Genomic DNA, 19,309 nt, shown 5'->3' with positions numbered 1-19,309 from the left:
CCAGTTGCACAGCTACCCACAGTGCACTGCTCTCTGTGGCCATCCAAGAGTCTGGCATGGATGTGCTCTGGTAAGACAAGGGGCAGAGTGTGGACATGCAACAGGTGTTTAATTCAAACACTTTAAAGCCACATTACCCCATAGTGTAGATATAGCTTGGGAGCAAGACAAGACCCAGCGCTGTTGAAACTAAAGGACCACAACTTCCTCCATAGTTGACAGGATTTGAACCTGCACAGGGAGACCCCAATGGATTTCTAGTCCATTGCCTTAACCACTCGGCCACAACTACTTGCTTGAGAGGTGTCTCTCACTACACTCTAGTTCTGTTCTCACTGAGTGATCAATTCCAGATGTTTCCTCAGACCAGCTTCCACAACACACTCACTGCTGTGCCATTGTGTAAGTGTGTCCATGGCTGAACTGCAAGAATTCCTGCTCATTTCCCTTCTGGCTGGAGCATGAGGAGAGTGTGTTTGTGGTCAATGACGTTCCTGTAGGTTGCTGTCCATTTCCTGCCTTGATCATTCAGACAGTTCCTTTACCATCATATCCCCAGCACATCAGGGATTGCAATAGCAGGGGGCAGGTTTTCTCTGGGACACTGAGATTTGTCAGGGGGTTGGTGGCTCCTTTTTCTCCTCATCCTGGAGTAAACTAAGCTTTTTATTCCATCCTTGATATTTCAAGGCACAACAAGAGATGACCGAGGAAAGAGGAGAAGAGGGTGGGCCTCAGGGGAGGGGCAGAGAGGTGTGAGTGCTGGGCAGGGCTGGTCTTTGGGGAGGGGGCAGAGAGGTTTGGGCAGGGTGAGTCTCAGGGGAAGGGCAGAGAGGTGGGGGCAGCAGGCAGACCTTGGGGGTGAGGGTGGAGAGACACAGGGAGGTTTTCGGGGAGGAGAGGAGTGAGCAAAAGGTGGACCAGCAGGCCTCAGCCAAAGAGGAAGAGCAGGGGTGGGAAGTGGCCAAATGGGAGTGAGAGCAGAGCACAGGTGGGGCCTGAGAGGGAGGAGAATGAGTCAAGGGGATGGAGTGGGTAGGGCTTCCCAGAGGATTCAGGGGGCCTGGGACAAAACAATTTTGGGGGCCCCTTCCATAAAAAAAGTTGCAATACTATAGAATAATATATTCTCATGTGATCCCTGCAGGGCCTGGGGTAAATTGCCCCACTTGCCCCCCCTCTGGGTGACCATGCCTTCAGCCTCTCCTCGTAAGTCCCCTGCCCCCTAATCATTTTTGTTGCCCTCCCCTAGATTCTCTCCAATTTGTTTCTGTAGTGGGAGGGCAAAAACTGGACGCAATGCTCCAGATGTGGCCTCACCAGTGCCGAATAGAGGGGAATAATCACTTCCCTCGATCTGCTGGCAATGCTCCTACTAATCCAGCCCAGCACGACCAGTTACCCATATTGAATGCAGACCCAGCAATATTTGATCAATTGGTTACTGTCCATTCAGGAAGTTCTTTCCTACCTATTCATAAAGAATGAAGATGCTCTGAGCAGAGGGGAGAGAGCTGTCCCTTCCATGTAGTTAATTCATCTCCCCAAGAGGTGGTAGCTATGTCACTGAGGGAAGCTCTGTGGGTGGGTGTACAAGCTGTGGTGTCTACATGTATCTATAAGTTTAATCAAACCCCATTTTTAAAAGCACTGTGGTCTGGGAAGAGAACAGGAGATCTCTGAGGCAGGGCCTGTCCTTCAAAATCTTTAAGATCAGTGACTTACCCCCACAGCAGTCATTGGGGTACAGCTCAGTGATAGAGTGTTTGACTGCAGATCAAGTAGTCCTTGACTCTAATCCCAGTGCCCCCTTATAAACCTATTCCTTCAACCGAAATAATGGCATTTTCATTATGTTGAGGAGTTACACTGAATAGGGATCCCTGAAATGAATGGAAACACTCAATGTTTTCCTGTACAAATGCATGAAAATCTAGCAAACATGTTCCTTCACTGAAATCAGTTCCAATCCTCTGAAGGATTAAAGAATCCTTATTGAGGTTGCAGGAAAAAACCATCCCGATGTGCAGAAAGAATAGTAAATATGGCAGGCGACCAGCTTGGCTTAACAATGAAATCCTTGCTGATCTTAAACGCAAAATAGAAGCTTACAAGAAGTGGAAGATTGGACAAATGACCAGGGAGGGGTATAAAAATATTGCTCAGGCATCCAGGAGTCCAGGAACTTATTGGATAGTCTGTGCCCTGCGGTGTTATTTTCCCAACATATCTCTGGATAGTTGAAGTCCCCCATCACCACCAAATCTTGGGCTTTGGATGATTTTGTTAGTAGTTTTAAAAAAGCCTCATCCACCTCTTCCACCTGGATAGGTGGCCTGTAGTAGACTCCTAGCATGACATCACCCTTGTTTTTTACTCCTTTTATCCTTACCCAGAGACTCTCAACACTTCTGTCTCCTATGTCCATCTCCACCTCAGTCCAAGTGTGTATATTTTTAATATATAAGGCAACACCTCCTCCCTTTTTCCCCTGTCTATCCTTCCTGAGCAAACTATACCCATCCACACCAACATTCCAATCATGTGTTTTATCCCACCAAGTTTCAGTGATGCCAACAATGTCATAGTTGTATATATTTATTAGCACTTCCAGTTTTTCCTGCTTATTACCCATACTTCTCGCATTTGTATACAGACATCTAAGATACTGGTCCCAGCTTTTCCCCAACCCCACCCTCAGTCTGGGCCTCTGGCTCCCAGCCCGTCCTCAACCCCTTACCACTGTCTGCACCCCTCTCCCCAGCAAGCATCAGCCCCACTCCCAGCCCTTTCTTGATCGCGGCTTCCGAAGGGCCACAGCCATGGCTAAGAGGGCACAATGTGAAATGTTTGGGGACCACTGGTTTAGGGTGACATCCTCAATCACTTCTGTGCAGTTCAATAAAAGCTATTCCTCACCCACCTACCCCTCCATCAGGACGGACTAGGTATGTTCTGCTCCCCTTCAAATCATACAGGAAGGAGAATAACATTTCATTCCACTCAATCCTAAAGTGATTTCTAACCCACCACCATCCCAAACTGGTCATTTTGGGGAAGTGGCCCCACCATGCTGCATAGCTAGGCAGAGTAGGTGTGTCTGTGCAAACATGGTCTGTTCCTGAAGTCTTTCCCCAGCTCCTCACTAGATGTGAGGGGGGAGCTCATTCAGACCCTGCTTATGCTTAGTATTGGGAAAATCCTTAGTGTCCCTATCTCTGCTGGCCTTAGATTTCTCCTGCCGTCCCTCTTTTTCTAGCTCAGATGAAGTGGCTGAGTGGTTAAGGTGATGGACTGCTAATCAATTGTGTTCTGCATGCATGGGTTTGAATCCCATTCTCATTGGAGGCATTTAGCCTTGACTCTTTTATAGACAACCATCTCCCCCTTCGGTACAATAACAGACCCAACAATGTTGCTTTTTGCAAACAAAAACATTCACAGAAACTCGAACACCCCCCCTTGCTATAAATAAAATGTCTAAATCCCAGATTTCTAAAAAATGTCTCTACTTCTGTATTTCGTAGTTTTTATCTCAAAAGGTAATGTTACCGCAAGCTGAATAAGGCAACGCTTCAAAGGAAAACATTAGAAATGATAGGGGAGAAATAGGAAAGGAAAAAGCCCCTTTTCTCGGGAGAAACAAACTCAACTTCCTCCTGTCTCTATCACCAGTGGATTTAGCCTCCCTCCTCATGTGCTGTAAATAAAATAAAGAGGAGATAAGGTGGTTTGGCACAAACCAAGTAAGTGTAGTCAGGGTAAAGGTACAGAAAACTGGGGGAACAGGGGAAAATGCAAATGTAATGAATACAATGAAACAGCGACTGGCTTTGGGAGCTTAACGCTCAGGCCCATAAACCCTCCCTTGGAAACTGGAAAATACTAAACGATGCACCAGCACAGAAACCTTTTCCCACTGTTCAGGAGTAGCGGATCCCATGTGCCTGCACAATGCCCAAGACCTTCCACTCTCCGGCTGATTTAGAGCCGTTGAGGAGCAACACTGGGGAATCCGGATGGCAGTTGTGTTTCGTCGCTGGCAGGGAGGCCCTCTGGGATGCTGGAAACCAGGAATGCAGGATGGCAGGAATGGGGGTGACAGGCCTCCTGTTCCTGTCTCACGGTGGGAGCGAGGGGGGGTCTTCACTCTCCAGCTCAGGAGCACTGTGAAGACTCGACCGTGTACGAGTGACAGAGAGATTCTCTCCTTCACCTTCACCGCAGAACTGTTACCTTTTGTCCGAGCCAGACAGTTTATCTTCATCACATTCTATCCATCCACTTCTCAAAGTGTCGTGTGATTAAGCATTCTCCATTGTCTGTGCTTGAATATGATGCATTGACTGCTTTAATCCTATGTCAGAGTTGCTATGAGTAGCGATGAAAGTGTCAAAGACCTGAGAGGGGAATTCAAACGGATCCTAAACACAGTGTGGTCATTGGGAGTTCAAATCCCAGGTTCCATCTATTGGTAAAGCCACTTCTGGCAAGGTGGCTGTTCTCTCCCCCATTATGGCACGAGTTTGGAATACGGGCAGCACAGAACCAATATTCATAACATCAACTACAAAAATGAAACACATCTAGAGATAGCATAATTGTAATTAGCCAATCAGAACCTCCCCATAGACCCCTTACATACATGAAAACCTTTCTACAATATTGGCTGCAAATATAGAACAGTGGTCGCAACGGTGACATATACAGGTACAGATTATGTCAATATTGTCACAGGAGGTGACACGGTATCAGTGAGACTGATACTGGAATCCTGCCTCCAGTGTTGATGTCCTCATTTGAAAAGATGTTGTGAAATTGGAGCTGGGTCAGCAAAGAGCCACCAAATGTTGTGAGGGCTGGAGAAAAATGCCTTCCAGTGAGGTCTAATGGTCTCTTCTGGCCATAAAGTCGACTAATTTGTGAAAAACTGAGTGTAGCATTGGGAGCAGCATCTGAGGTTTTCCTGTCTAGCTGGCTTGCTTCCTAGAACGAATGCTCCTTGAGTGGGGTGATCCACAGGGAGTAGCTCAAACTTCCAAAGTGCCTGGCCAGGGGCAGAACATTAGCGCACATTATTGCGCACCTGGGATTTTGTCCCTTAGAATCACTGCGGACATTAGGGTTTGTCCTTTTTGTTTCACCTTTTCCTCCATCCTTCCCTCCTTTCGCTTTGTCTCTTGGTTCTTTTGTCCTTTCTCCTGTTCCCCTTCCAACATCAGGAGGTGTGTGTGTGTGTGTGTGTGTGTGTGTGTGTGTGTGTGTTTGTGTGTGTGTTGCGGAGGAGTGCTCTGCAGCTCCCACTGTGAGAGGTCCACCCAAAAATGTGGGGCTGAACTAGCACTTGGGCAGTGATCCCCGCCAGTGACCTGGGCCATCCTTTGGGCTCTCTGGTGAGAACCCTCAGCCTCCCATCCTCCGTCTCTACCCTGACTGGCTGAGCAGGGGGTTATTGACAGGGAGGAGACTCAGGTCCTTGTTGTTCTCTTTTAAGACCAAGGAAATAAGTCATAATCAGTTCTATGTTTGATGAATTTTGCTGCTTCTCTGCATTAATTGTCTCTGAGCAGTTCATGATTTTCTCTAACATTGCAGTTCTCCTGAAATACTTGCTGAATAATTACTGTGCGCTGTTGTTGGTCTGGGGCTCATCTGAGAGCACTTGATTCAGGTCATTCAATGTCTGAAATTCAATATCCTCTGGTTACTTTGAAAATCAGGGCTCTTGGGTCCTATTCCCAACTCTGCCACTGATTGGCTGCGTGACCTAAGACAAGTCGATTCTTCTTCCTCAGCCTTAGCTTCTCCCTCTTTCAGGTAGGGATAATAATGACCTGCTCCTACCTACCTGACAGTGGGTGGAGGATGGGGATCCATTGGAGAGTGTCACTAGGAGTAGGGCATAATATGAGGTGTCCTATCACGTTTATTCAGAGCAGATTAACACTTAATAGAATAGCTCAAACAGTCTATTTTATTTGTATTTCTTTATTTTGAAATTGTTAAGAGCAGCCACAACTTAACTCAGACTGAAGCATCTTATCTAATTTTTAAGATCTAACTGTCTCCTCTTTGTGTGCGATGAGACAATTTAACACACTGTGACAAACAGGAGATGCTTTTGTTTTGCAAGAAAATCTTTTTGCAAAGAACTTTCATCCCACTTGTTATGATTTCAAGAAACAAACTAGTTTAGTCTTAATGGGATTTTCTGACAGAAATGGTTTCAATGAAATTTCTCCACCCTCTTGATTCCTGAAATCTATCTCTGCCTCTGGGGGGGGGGGTTTGTTGTCCGTTAGAACAGGAGTCAGGACTGGTGGCTTCTCTTTCTGGTTCTGCCACCACCTTGCTGTGTAGGCCCTTGCGTAGGTCACTTCCTTTCTCTGGACCTCAGGCTCCTCCCCATCTGTCCAATGCGAACAGGAACAGTTCTTGAACTCTGGGTAGTTGTGAACCTGAGTGAGAGAAGGGGTGTCGAAGCCCTCTTTGAAGGAGAAAGGGGAGTTTCTTGGTGTTTGCACCAAGGAATTCTAAAGTTTGCTAAAATGTCTAGTCTGCAGAAACAAGAAATATTCGGGGCCAAACTTTTTAGCCACTGCCTTTTTTAAAGCCCACTCAGGGATGTGAGTCCTGTCTTTTAGGTACCTGTGGTTCTTTTCCAGCAGGAGAGAAGAGGTACCTGCCTCCATTTTTGTGGCCTTTACAAACCAGATGATGTGCCCCAGTTCTTGATGAGATCCCTGAAAAAGAACATCTTCCCATCCCTGAACAAGACAGGACCTGTCTTTCAAAGGGGAACAAAGAGACCCCTGGGACTTACAGACTAGCTAGCCTCACTTCCATAGCTGGAGAGATACTGGAATACATTCTTAAACACTCAGTTTGTCAGCAGCACCTATAGGATAATTTGGTTCTTAGGATGAGTGAGCATGGATTTGTCAAGAACAAATCATTCCAAACCAATCCTCTTTCCTTCTTTGGCAGAGTTCCGGGCCTGGTGGAGGTGGGTAAACCATAGATGGGATGTAGCTTGGTGTTACTAAGGGTTTTCACACAGTCCCGTAGGACATTCTCACAAGTGAACGAGGGAAATGCAGTCCAGCTGCAATCAGTGTAATGTGAGTGCAGAGCTGGTTGAAAGCCCAGACTCCAGGAGCCCTTCTCCATGTTTGGCTGTCCAACGGAGAGGGTGTACCTAGTGGGTCTGGCAGGGATCAGTCCGGGGTCCGGTAGTATTCAGTAGTTTCATTAATGATTTGGAAAATGCACTGGAGACAATGCTTCTAAAATTTGCAACTGACACCAAGCACTTAGGAGCACAGGACTGGAATTCAAAACACCCTTAACAAATTGGATACTTGGTCTTCTTGATCCAAACTCCATGGTTGGGCCCCTCTGTCTAGACTGGGCTGAAGTGAAACCCCAGAGCCAAACACTCCACCTGGGCAGTGCGCTACTCCCTTGAATGGTCAGATGCTGCTTAGCACTGTCAGAGCAGCTTTTGCTGGTGGATTCTCCCAGCACTTTCCAATAGCAGGAAAGTATGAAATCCCCATTTGACTGCTGGGGACAGAGCCCTAGAGGGGGGAGCAACTTCCAGGAAAAGGAAAACAACCAGCAGTGGAACCAATAGGAAACCCAGCAATGGAACTCAGGTGTCCTGGGGGTGTGCTAGGGTGACCAGATGTTCCAATTTTATAGGGATAGTCTGAATTTTCGGGTCTTTTTCTTATCTAGGATCCTATTATCCCCCATCCCCTGTCTCGATTTTTCACATTTGCTGTCTGGTCACCCTAGGGTGTCCACGTGTTTGGGTCCCAGCTTCTCCCTGCCCCCCTCATTGAAGCAGATGTGTAGGGTTACTGCCCTGAGAACTGCAGGGTCCAGTGGACATAGGGTTGCCTGGAAGTAGAGTCTGGCTGCAGGCAGGGCAAGGGCTGCGGGGCTGTCTTGCTTCAGGCAGGGGGTGCATGACGGGTTGGCTGGAGACAGGGCAGGGTGTGCAGGGCTGGCCGCAGACAGGGGGTGCTGGGCTGGTGCAGGCTGTGGGGTGTGGGGGGGGCTGGCTGGCTTTGGGCAGGGCCACAGGGGGATGCGGCAGGAGTTGGCTGGAGACAGGGCAGGGGGTGTGTCAGGTGCTGGCTGTGGGGCTGGCTGCAGGCAGAGCAGGGAGGATGCGGCTGGTGTGGGCAGGGCAGAAGGTGCAGGGCTGGCTGGAGACAGAGGCTGGCTGCGGACAGGACAGCGATGGGGGTGCAGGGCTGGCTGCAGGCAGGGCATGGGGCAGGGCCGGTGCAAGGCTGTTTCGTGCCCTAGCTGAAACTTCCACCTTGCGCCTCCCCCCCGCGCCCCCACCCTGAGGCACCCCACCCATTGCAGCTCCCCCTCTCCACCCTGAGGCTCCCCTCTTTTGGCAACTCCCCCGCTCTGCCCTGCGGCATCCCCCTCCCCCCAGCTCACCCCTACTTCGAGCATGAGCACCCCGAGCACGCCGTGGCCGCTTCACTTCTCCCGCCTCCCAGGCTTGCGGCGCCTAAGCCTGCCAGGAAGTCAAGCACCCTCCTCTGAGCCACAGCAGCCCTGACAGTTGACAATAGAGGCACCTTAACCCCTGAGTTCCTTCAATGTGTCCCCCTCCTTGGTCCAGCTCCGACCACCAGATACTCAGGTATGTCTATACCACCTACCGAATCGGTGGACAGCGATTGATCCAGCGGGGGTCGATATATCGCGTCTAGTGTAGAGGAAACACATCGAGTGCTCTCCCCTCGATGGCTGTACTCCAGCTCGGTGAGAGACCCAGGCAGAGTCTACGGGGAGCTGCAGCAGTCAACTCACCACTACTGTGACATTGTAAGTATAATCTAATATCTCATTGAAAGGTTACAGGGCCAGAAAGAGTTAATTAACTCATCTCACCGACTGACCTGACCCATGGGTGAACCTTAAGAACTGGTTAGCAAGATATGTAAATGAACAGAGCTTTGAAATGCAAGTGTGCAGTGTTAGAGGTAGAAGGGGAGGTGTTTGCTCAGGTCTTGTGATGTAAGCAAACAAGTCTTGTCTATTGGTATAGTTTTAATTCAAAGAGCAAAAAAGGAATATTAACATTTATGATGATACTTGAGTGAAATAGTATTATTGTCTATGTGTCTCTTTGAAGATTGTGGTAACCTGTATTTGAACTGTTTGATGAATAAATTACCCTGTACTAATTGCCAGGATGTTTGGAAGGAGAGTTAAGCCTATTGTTTTCTCAGGCCGAAAGGCTGCTGGAAATGTATAAGAAGCCTGGGACACGATCCTTCTTCATCTCAGATCTGCTTTGGGTTTCAAGAAGGGGAAACCTTAAGCCACAAGGATTGAGATCCCCAGTCATTGACTGGAGCCACCCTGGATATGGACGTTGGACTATAATCTATGGACTATTTCTAAAAGGACTTTTGGCAACTACAAGCTCACCTCTACTATGTATCTAAACCTCAAAAATTGAATTCAAGTCTATATGTCTATTAATCTTTTAACCAACACTCACTCTCTTTTCTTTTCTAATACATTTTAGCTTAGTTAATAAGAATTGGCTATAGCATGTATTTTGGGTGAGATCTAAGTTATAATTGAACCTGGGTATGTGGTTGATCCCTTGGGATCGGAAGAATCTTTTCTTTTATATGATGAAGTAAGATTTTCAGAAATCATCATCATATCTGACAGGTGTGTCTGGACAGAGGCCTGAGGCTGAGTACTTTAAGGGAACTGCGTGGTTTAAACTTCTAAGTAACCAGTGAGATACTACAGAAGCTGTTTTGTGCTGGCTTGTTAAATCTAAGTATTGAAAACACCACCAGCATTTGGGATTTGTCTGCCCTGTTTTGTTTGCAGTTCACCCTGATTGAGTGACCTCAGCTGGCTCCCACGGGCAGCACTGACACACTTGCATCCAGGCTGTAGGGGTCCAGGGGATCTTAGGGGCCTTGGGGTGCACAGATACCTACGTCCAGGCCGTAGGGGTCCTGGGGCGGCTTAAAGAGTTTTTGGGGGGACACAGATACCAATCGCCAGGCTTTAGGAGTCCCAAGGGATCCTAGGGGGTTCGTGGGGTGCACATATTCCTAAATCCAGGCTGTAATGGTACAAGGGGGGCTTAGGGGGTTGGTGGGGGGCATAGATACCTACCTCCAGGCTGGAGGCATCCTGGGAGTCTTAGGGGATTTTTGGTGGCCCAAGATACCTATGTCCAGACTGTAGGGGTACCAGGGGTTCTTAGGGGTTCGGGTGGGCACAGATACATATGTCCAGGCTGTATCGGTCCCTGGGGGGGTTAGAGGTTTCGTGAGGGGCACAGATATCTACGTCCAGATTGTAGATGTCCCGGGAGGGGGTTGTGGGGGTACAAATACCTACATCCAGGCTGTAGGGATTCCGGGGGTGTTAGGGTGTTTCTGAGGGGCACATATACCTACATGCACACTGGAGTGTCCCAGGGGGCTTCTGGAGTCTATATGGGGCACAAATACCAATGTCCTGGCTGTATAGGTCCCTGAGGGGCTTAGGGTGTTTGTGGGGGGCACAGATACCTAAGTTCAGGCTGGAGGGGTCTCCAAGGGTCTTGGGTGTTTGGTGGGGGGCTCAGATACATACGTCCAGGCTGCAGGGGTCCCGGAGGGGCTTAGGGTCTGTCACGGAGTGTGGGGGATTCCGGTCTGGCACCCCTGACTCTCAGCCAGCCAGTAAAACAGAAGGTTTATTGGACAATAGGAGCGAAGGATACAGCAGAGTTTGGAGGCACAAGCAGGACCCCGCAATCGAGTCCTTCTGGGGGTTCAGAAAACATAGTTCCCTGTTTGGGATTCCCTGAATTCCAACCACCCAGACCAAAATCGAAACTGAACTAACCCAACTCCCTCCTGCCAGCCCCTTCCTGTGTCCAGCTTCCCGGGAAAAGTTGCTGACCCTATCCCCCCTGCCTAGCTCGAGTTACAGGCTGAGCACGTGTCCGGTCCTAAAGTCACCCCTGCTCTCCCATCCCCCACACAGACAGTCCCTACTCCATCACAGTAATGCACAGAGCATTTCCCGCATGGAGCAACAGTGACACCGTGTGGCCAGGTAGGGTAATGCACAGAGCATTTCCCTCATGGAGCAACAGTGACACTGTATCAGAGGAGTAGCCGTGTTAGTCTGGATCTGTAAAAGCAGCAAAGAATCCTGTGGCACCTTATAGACTAACAGACGTTTTGGAGCATGAGGTTTCATGGGTGAATACCCACATGGACTTTTTTTGAGGGTCGAAATGACAGTCTGGACCTCTCCATTGAATGCTTCCGCCGACGTGCACAGGCAGAAATTGTGGAAAAACAACATCGCTTGTTGAAGATGGGTGCTCATAACCTAAGTCGTGCAGAACGCAATGCCATCCACAGCCTCAGAAACCACCCAGACATTATCATCAAAGAGGCTGACAAAGGAGGTGCTGTTGTCATCATGAACAGGTCTGACTACCAAAAGGAGGCTGCCAGACAACTCTCCAACACCAAATTCTACAAGCCACTTCCCTCAGATCCCACTGAGAAATACACTAAGAAACTGCACCATCTATTCAGGACACTCCCTACACTAACACCGGAACAAATCAACATACCCTTTGAGCCCCGACCAGGGTTATTCTATCTACTACCCAAGATCCACAAACCCAGAAATCCTGGATGCCCCATCATCTGGGGCATTGGCACTCTCACTGAAGGACTGTCTGGATATGTGGACTCTCTGCTCAGACCCTATGCCACCAGCACTCCCACCTATCTCCATGACACCACTGATTTCCTGAGGAAACTACACGCATTGGTGACCTTCCAAAAAACACCATCCTAGCCACCATGGATGTAGAGGCTCTTTACATGAACATCCCACACACGGATGGAATACAAGCTGTCAGGAACACTATCCCTGATGATGCCACAGCACAACTGGCTGCTGAGCTCTGTGCCTTTATCCTCACACACAACTATTTCAAATTTGATGACAATATATATCTCCAGATCAGTGGCACAGCTATTGGCACCCGCATAGCCCCACAATATACCAATATTTTTATGGCCAACCTGAAACAACGCTTCCTCAGCTCTAGTCCACTCACGCCCCTTCTCTACCTACGCTACATTGATGACATCTTCATCATCTGGACCCATGGGAAGGAGTCTCTGGAAAAATTCCACCATGATTTCAACAGCTTCCACCCCACCATCAACCTCAGCCTGGACCAATCTATATGGGAGTTCCACTTCCTAGACACCACGGTGCAAATAAGTGATGGTCACATTACCACCACCCTATACCGCAAACCTACCGACCGCTATGCCTACCTTCATGCCTCCAGCTTCCATCCCGGGCACATCACACGATCCATTGTCTACAGTCAAGCACTGAGGTACAACCGCATCTGCTCTAACCCCTCAGACAGAGACCAACACCTACAAAATCTCCACCAAGCATTCTCAAAACTACAATACCCACATGAGGAAATAAGGAAACAGATCAACAGAGCCAGACGTGTACCCAGAAGCCTCCTACTGCAAGACAAACCCAAGGAAGAAACCAACAGGACTCCACTGGCCATCACATACAATCCCCAGCTAAAACCTCTCCAACGCATCATCAGGGACCTACAACCCATCCTGGACAATGATCCCACACTTTCACAGACCTTGGGTGGCAGGCCAGTCCTCACCCACAGGCAACCTGCCAACCTGAAACATATTCTCACCAGTAACTGCACACCACGTCATAGTAACTCTAGCTCAGGAACCAATCCATGCAACAAACCTCGGTGCCAACTCTGCCCACATATCTACACCAGTGACACCATCACAGGACCTAACCAGATCAGCCACGCCACCACCAGTTCATTCACCTGCACATCCACAAATGTAATGTAAGCCATCATATGCCAGCAATGCCCCTCTGCTATGTACATCGGCCAAACTGGACAGTCGCTACGGAAAAGGATAAAGGGACACAAATCAGATATTAGGAATGGCAATATACAAAAACCTGTAGGAGAACACTTCAACCTCCCTGGCCACACTATAGCAGACCTTAAGGTGGCCATCCTGCAGCAAAAAAACTTCAGGACCAGACTTCAAAGAGAAACTGCTGAGCTTCAGTTCATCTGCAAATTTGACACCATCAGCTCAGGATTAAAGAAAGACTGTGAATGGCTTGCCAATTACAGAACCAGTTTCTCCTCCCTTGGTTTTCACACCTCAACTGCTAGAACAGGGCCTCATCCTCCCTGATTGAACTACCCCATTATCTCTAGCTGCATATATATACCTGCCCCTGGAAATTTCCACTACATGCATCTGACGAAGTGGGTATTCACCCACGAAAGCTCATGCTCCAAAACGTCTGTTAGTCTATAAGGTGCCACAGAACTCTTTGCTGCTTTTACAGATCAAGACTAACACGGGCTACCCCTCTGATAATTGACACTATGTGGCCACACAGGGTAATGCACAGAACATTTGCTGCATGGTGCAACAGTGATACCTTGTGGCCACGCAGGGTAAGGCACTATTGATTTCCTGCCTGTAGATACAGTGACACTGTGTGGCCACACGGAGTATTGCACAGAGCATTTCCCACATGGAGCAACAGTGACACTGTGTGGCCACACAGGGTAATACACAGAGCATCACATCTATGTAGAGGCTGTAGAGATCCCTAGGGGGCTTAAGGGTCGTGGGGGGCATAGATAGCTGTGTCTAGGCTGGAGGCATTCCAGTGGGGATTAGGGGCTTCATGGGGGACACGAATATCTACATCCTGTCTGGAGAGGTCCCTGGATGGCTTAGGGGTTTGTGGTGAGCACAGATACATATGTCTAGGCTGTAGTGGTCCCTAGGGGTTTAGGGAGTTGGTAAGAGGCACAGAAACCTATGTATGGTCTGGAGGGGTCCCTGGGGGACTTAAGGGGTTGTGGTTGCACAGATTCCTACGTCCTGGTTGGAAGGGGCTCTGGGGAACTTAGGGGGTTTGTGTGGCATACACATAAGTACAACCGGGCTGGTGGGGGCCCTATGGGTCTTAGGGGGCTTGTGGGGGGCATAGATACTTATGTCCAGGCTGGAGAAGTCGTGGAGAGGGCTTAGGGGGGTCCTGGAGGTCACAAATATCTACGTCCAGGCTGGAGGGGTTCTGGGGGTATTAGGGAGTTGTGGGGGGGCATAGATACCTATTTCGATGCTGTAGGGGTCGCTAGGAGGATCAGTGTGTTCGCGAGGGTGCACAGATACCTACGTCTAGGCTATAGGGATCCTGGGGGGGCTTAAGGGTTTGTGAGGGGCAAAGATACCTTCATCCAGGCAAGAGGGGTCCTGGGGGCCTTAGGGGGTTCGTGTTGGGCACAGATACCTGCGTCTATGCTGGAGGGGTTCCGGAGGGCTTAGAGGTTTGTGGGGAGCACAGATACCTTTATCCAGCCTAGATGGGTCCCAGTGGGATTAGGGGGTTGTGGGGGGCACAGCTATGTAAGCAGAAGCAGGATGAACTCTACCCTGACATCTGGTGGTGAATTATGGCAAGTGTGGAAAAGAATTTCAGGGGCTGATCGTGTTTGCATAGGCACACCCACTCCGCCTGACACGTCCACTGCAGCCTGAGATAGTTGCTTTGGCAGCTGTGGTATCCCCAGTTTATTTGTTGTTGGGGCATGAGATGAGGAGTGTTGTCACCCTGCTTGTGTGGGTGAGAAACTGTGATACTGCTTTGAGACAGTGATTCTCACCATCAATTTAGTGGCACTCGCTAGACAAGAGAGAGGGCTCCTTGGGTGAGACAGAAACACCACTTGCACTTTCTTCTTTTTTAACAGTTGAGTAGCAGAGCTGGTTTTTGATTCTCTTAAAAGCTGAAGTTTTAGGTTCCTGAACAGAAATTTCTGAAGAGCTGTCCTAACTAGTGGGGGAGTCTGAAGCTATATTATGGAGTAGAACAGCTGATGTAGAGGAGCTGTTTGTGGGATGGTGGGAGTAGCCCATAGAGTGAGGTGAGCTGAGCAGTTTTTTGGGACAACTGCAGCAGATCACAGGTTGGCCGGCGGAGCAGAGCAGCTGGTGGGGAAGGCGGAAGTAGAATTCCGCGGAGAAGCAGGGCAGTCAGCAGTGGACCACGGAAGGTGCCCCTTTCTACCCAGGCTGGCGGGGGAAAACCCTGCAGATAGACTCTTGAACTCTGGAGCTGCGGGACTTTGGGTGATTTTGGGGTTGCTGGACTCTTGAAACATTTGAGGTATCGGACTTTGGAGTCTTGGGGTGATTTGGGGATTGCTGGACTCAAGAGCCCAAGGAAAAGGACACAGCCTAGTTGAGGTGTTTTCCCAATTTAATGCTATGTTGTTTATCTCACATTATTGAACGTTTTATGCTACACCCAGACTCTGTGCTTGTGAGAGGGGAAGTATTGCCTCTTTGAGGCACCTAGGGGTGCGTATGTAAAATTTTCCCAGGTCACTGGGTGGGGTCTCGAGCTGGTTTGCATTACGTTGTAGGGAAGGGACTCCTATGTATTGAACCCAGACCTTACTGCTATCAATTCAGTCTGGCAGAAGGGTTCCACCTATGTCCAGGCTGTAGGGGTCCCTGGGGGGCTTAGGAGGTTCGTGGGGGTCACAGATATTTAGGTCCAGTCTGTAGGGGTCACTGGGGAGCTCAGGGGTTTGGTGAGGGGCACCGATACCTACGTCCAGGCTGCAGGGGTCCCAGAGGGACTTAGGGAGTGTCACAGAGTGTGGTGAGTGTGTGCACCCTTCTTCCTGGGACACACAGTGACTCAGCCAGCCAGTAAAACAGAAGGTTTTTTGGACAACAGGAACGAAGGATACAGCAGAGCTTTTGGGCACAACCAGGACCCCTCAGTCGAGTCCTTCTGGGGGTTCAGGAAGCTTAGCTCCCAGTCTGGGATTCCCTGAATTCCAACAACCCAGCTCCAAACCAAAACTGAACTAACTCCCTCCAGCCGGACCCTTCCTGTGTCCAGCTTCCCGGGCAAAGGTGCTGACCCCCTCCCCCATTCCTGGCTCGAGTTACAGGCTTAGGTCCTGTCCCTCACCTTAAGTCACCCACTGTTCTCCCATCCCCCACACAGACAGTCCCCACTCCATCACAGTAATGCCCAGAGCATTTCACGCATGGAGCAACAGTGACACCGTGTGGCCACGCAGGGTAATGCACAGAGCATTTCTCTCATAGAGGAACAGTGACACCGTGTGGTCACACTGGGTAATGCACAGAGCAGCACACCTATGTAGAGGCTCTAGAGATCCCTGGGGGACTAAGGGATCATGGGAGGTACAGATAGCTACGTCCAGGCTGGAGGCATTCCGGGGGTGCTTAAGGGGATTCATAGGGTCACAAATACCTACGTCCAGGATGGTCGGGACCCTGGGGGAGTTAGGAGGGTTGTGGGGAGCATAAGTACTTGAGTCCAGGCTATAGGTATTCTGGGGGGGCTTAGAGCGTTGGGGGGCACAGATACCTACATCCAGGCTGGAAGGGTCCCAGTTGGCTTAGAGGGTTTGTGGGAGCACAGATATGTACGTCCAGGCTGGAGAGGTTTTGGGGCGGATTAGGAGCTTTTGCAGATGGCAGAGATACCTATCTCCAGGCTTTAGGGGTCCCTGGGGGGCTTAGGGTTTTTTTGGGAGGCACAGATATCTATGTGCAGGTTGGAGTGGTTCCTGTGGGGTTTAGGAGGTTCCTGGGGGGCACAGATACCTAGGTCCATGCTGTAGAGATCTCTGGGTGGATTAGGGGTTTTCTGGGGGGCACAGATACATACGTCTAGGCTGTAAGGGTTCCTGGGAGGCTTAGGGGGTTTGTCGGGGGCAGAGATACCTATGTGCAGGCAATCGGGCATCTAGGGGGAATTAGTGTGTTGAGGGGGCACAGATACCTAGGTCCTGGCTGGAGGGTTCCCGGGGGGGAGGCTTAGGCAGTTTCTGAAGGCACAGATACCTGCATCCAGGTTGGAGGGGTCCTTGGGGAGCTAAGGGGGTTTCCGGTGGGCACAGATACCTCCGTCCAGGCTGGAGGGTCCCTGGGGGGCTTAGTGGGTTTGTGGGGGCACAGATACCTAAGTCCAGGCTGGAGGGGTTCAGGGGGGTCTTATGGGGTTCGGGAGGATACAGATATTTATCTCTAGGGTGTAGGGTTCCCTGGTGAGCTTAGGGGGGCTTGGGAGGCCCCAGATACCTAAGCCCATGCTGTAGGCGTCCCTACAGGTGCTTATGGTTTCATGGGGTGCACAGATACTTATGTCCAGGCTGTAGGAGTCCAGGGGGGCTGTGGGGGTACTCACTCACTCACTCATGCCCGTCACCCCAATCGGGGTATGGGCCGCCAACAACAGATCTCCAGAGTCCTCTATCCTGGGCCATTGGTTCAAACTGGTTCCAGGTATAGCCCATTTTTTTGCTATCAGCCTGAAGGTCAAGTCGCCAGGTGTTTCTTGGATGGCCTCTTTTCCGCTTGCCTTGGGGGTTCCACCGCAGTGCCTGTCTGGTGCCTCACGTTCCATGTGCCTATGGTAATACTCCTGGTTGCAAGAAGGGTAATCGGCTTAGTGGCTTCCTCATGGCTTTTACCACGCAGCGTCATGCATCTTCGAATTGAAGACCCTTCTTTTTCCAGGGTAAAAGTCTCTGTTGTCTCTATTGTTGGCGTTTCTGTAGCAGGTTGATTTTTTACGAGGTGGAGTTGCTAGCCCCACGCCCAACCCTCCTCCTTTATCCTGACTTGGGAGAGGCAGATGGCCCCAAAGGACCTCTCTGGTGGAGTTTGTGGGGGTACAGATACCTACATCTAGGCTGGAGGGCTCCTGAGGGGTATAGGGGGTTTGTGGAGGCCACAGATACCTAGGTCCAGGCTGTCGGTGTCCCAGGGAGATTAGGCGGTTCACTGGGGGCTCAGATACATCCAGGCTGGATGTGTCCAGAGGAGCTTAGGGGATTCGTGGGGTGCTCAGACACCTGTGTCCAGGCTGTAGGGATCCCTGGGGGCTTAGGGGGTTCGTGAGGGTCACAGATAGGTACATCCACGCTGAAGGGGTGGCTGGGGCATTTAGGGGGGTTGTGGGAGCACAGATACCTATGTCCAGGCTAAAGGGGTAATGGGGGTGCTTAGGGGATCGGGGCAGACACAGATACCTACGTCCAGGGTCTAGGGGTCCTGAGGTGATTGGGGGTAGAAGGGGGAAAAGATGCCTACATCCTAGCTGGAGGGGTCCTGGGTGGTTTAGGAGGTTTGTTGGAGTCACAGATACCTACGTCCAGGCTGTAGGGGTTCCTGGGGCATTAGGGGGTTTCTGGGGGTCACAGATACCTACGTGCAGACTGGAGGGGTCCCGGAGGGCTTAGGAGATTTATGGGGGGCACAGATACCAACGTCCTGGCTGTAGATGTTACTAGGGCACATAGAGGGGCTGTGGTCGCACATAACCCTACATCCAGGCTGTCGGGGTCCCGTGGGGGATTAGGGGGTTCGTGGGGAGCTCAGATACCTACTTCCAGGTTGGAGATGTCCCAGGAAGGATTAGGGAGTTTCTGGGGTGCACAAATACCTATCTCCAGGCTGTAGGGTCCCTGTGGGCCTTACGGGTTTGTGGGGGGCAGAGATAACTATCTCCCATCTTTAAGGGTCGCTGGGGAGGCTTAGATGGTTTGTGGGGGGGCCAAATACCTATGTCCAGGCTCGAGAGGTCCCTGGGGGGCTTATAGGGTTCGTAGGTGGCACAGATACCCATGTCCAGGCTAGAGGGGTGGCTGGGGGTCTTAGGGAGGTTGTGGGAGCGCAGATACCTAACTTCAGGCTATAGGGGTCCCGGGGGTGCTTAGAGGTCAGGGCGGCCACAGATACCTACGTCCAGGCTGTAGGGATCCCCAGGGGATTGGGGGTTGTGGGAGGCAGAGATACCTAGGTCCAAACTGGAGGGCTCCTTGGGGGTTTAGTGCATTTGTGGAGGTCACAGATACTTACGTCCAGGTTGTAGGGGTCCCGGGGAGCCTTAGGGGATCGTGGGGGGCACAGATACCTAACTTCAGGCTGTAGGAGTCCCAGGGGTGCTTAGGAGGTGAGGGGGCTCAGATACCTATGTCCAGCCTGTAGGGGTCCCTTGGGAGGCTTAGGGGGTTGTGGGGGTAAAGATACCTACATCCTGGCTGAAGAAGTCCTCAGGGGGTTCGTGTGGGTCAGGGATACCTACGTCCAGGCTGTAGGGGTCTTGGAAGGCTTAGGGGGTTTCTGGAGGTCAC

General features: G+C 50.4%; 1 non-coding gene across 1 annotated transcript; it reads right to left on the bottom strand.

The window, feature by feature from the left end:
• Positions 1–210: 210 nt before the first annotated feature.
• Positions 211–292, bottom strand: TRNAS-AGA (transfer RNA serine (anticodon AGA)). Its single transcript has one exon. It is a non-coding gene; the product is annotated as a tRNA-Ser (tRNA).
• Positions 293–19,309: the final 19,017 nt, after the last annotated feature.

Source organism: Gopherus flavomarginatus, chromosome 23 (genome assembly GCF_025201925.1).
Source record: "Gopherus flavomarginatus isolate rGopFla2 chromosome 23, rGopFla2.mat.asm, whole genome shotgun sequence".
Taxonomy (NCBI): Eukaryota; Metazoa; Chordata; order Testudines; family Testudinidae; genus Gopherus; species Gopherus flavomarginatus.
This window is presented reverse-complemented; position numbering and strand designations above follow the sequence as displayed.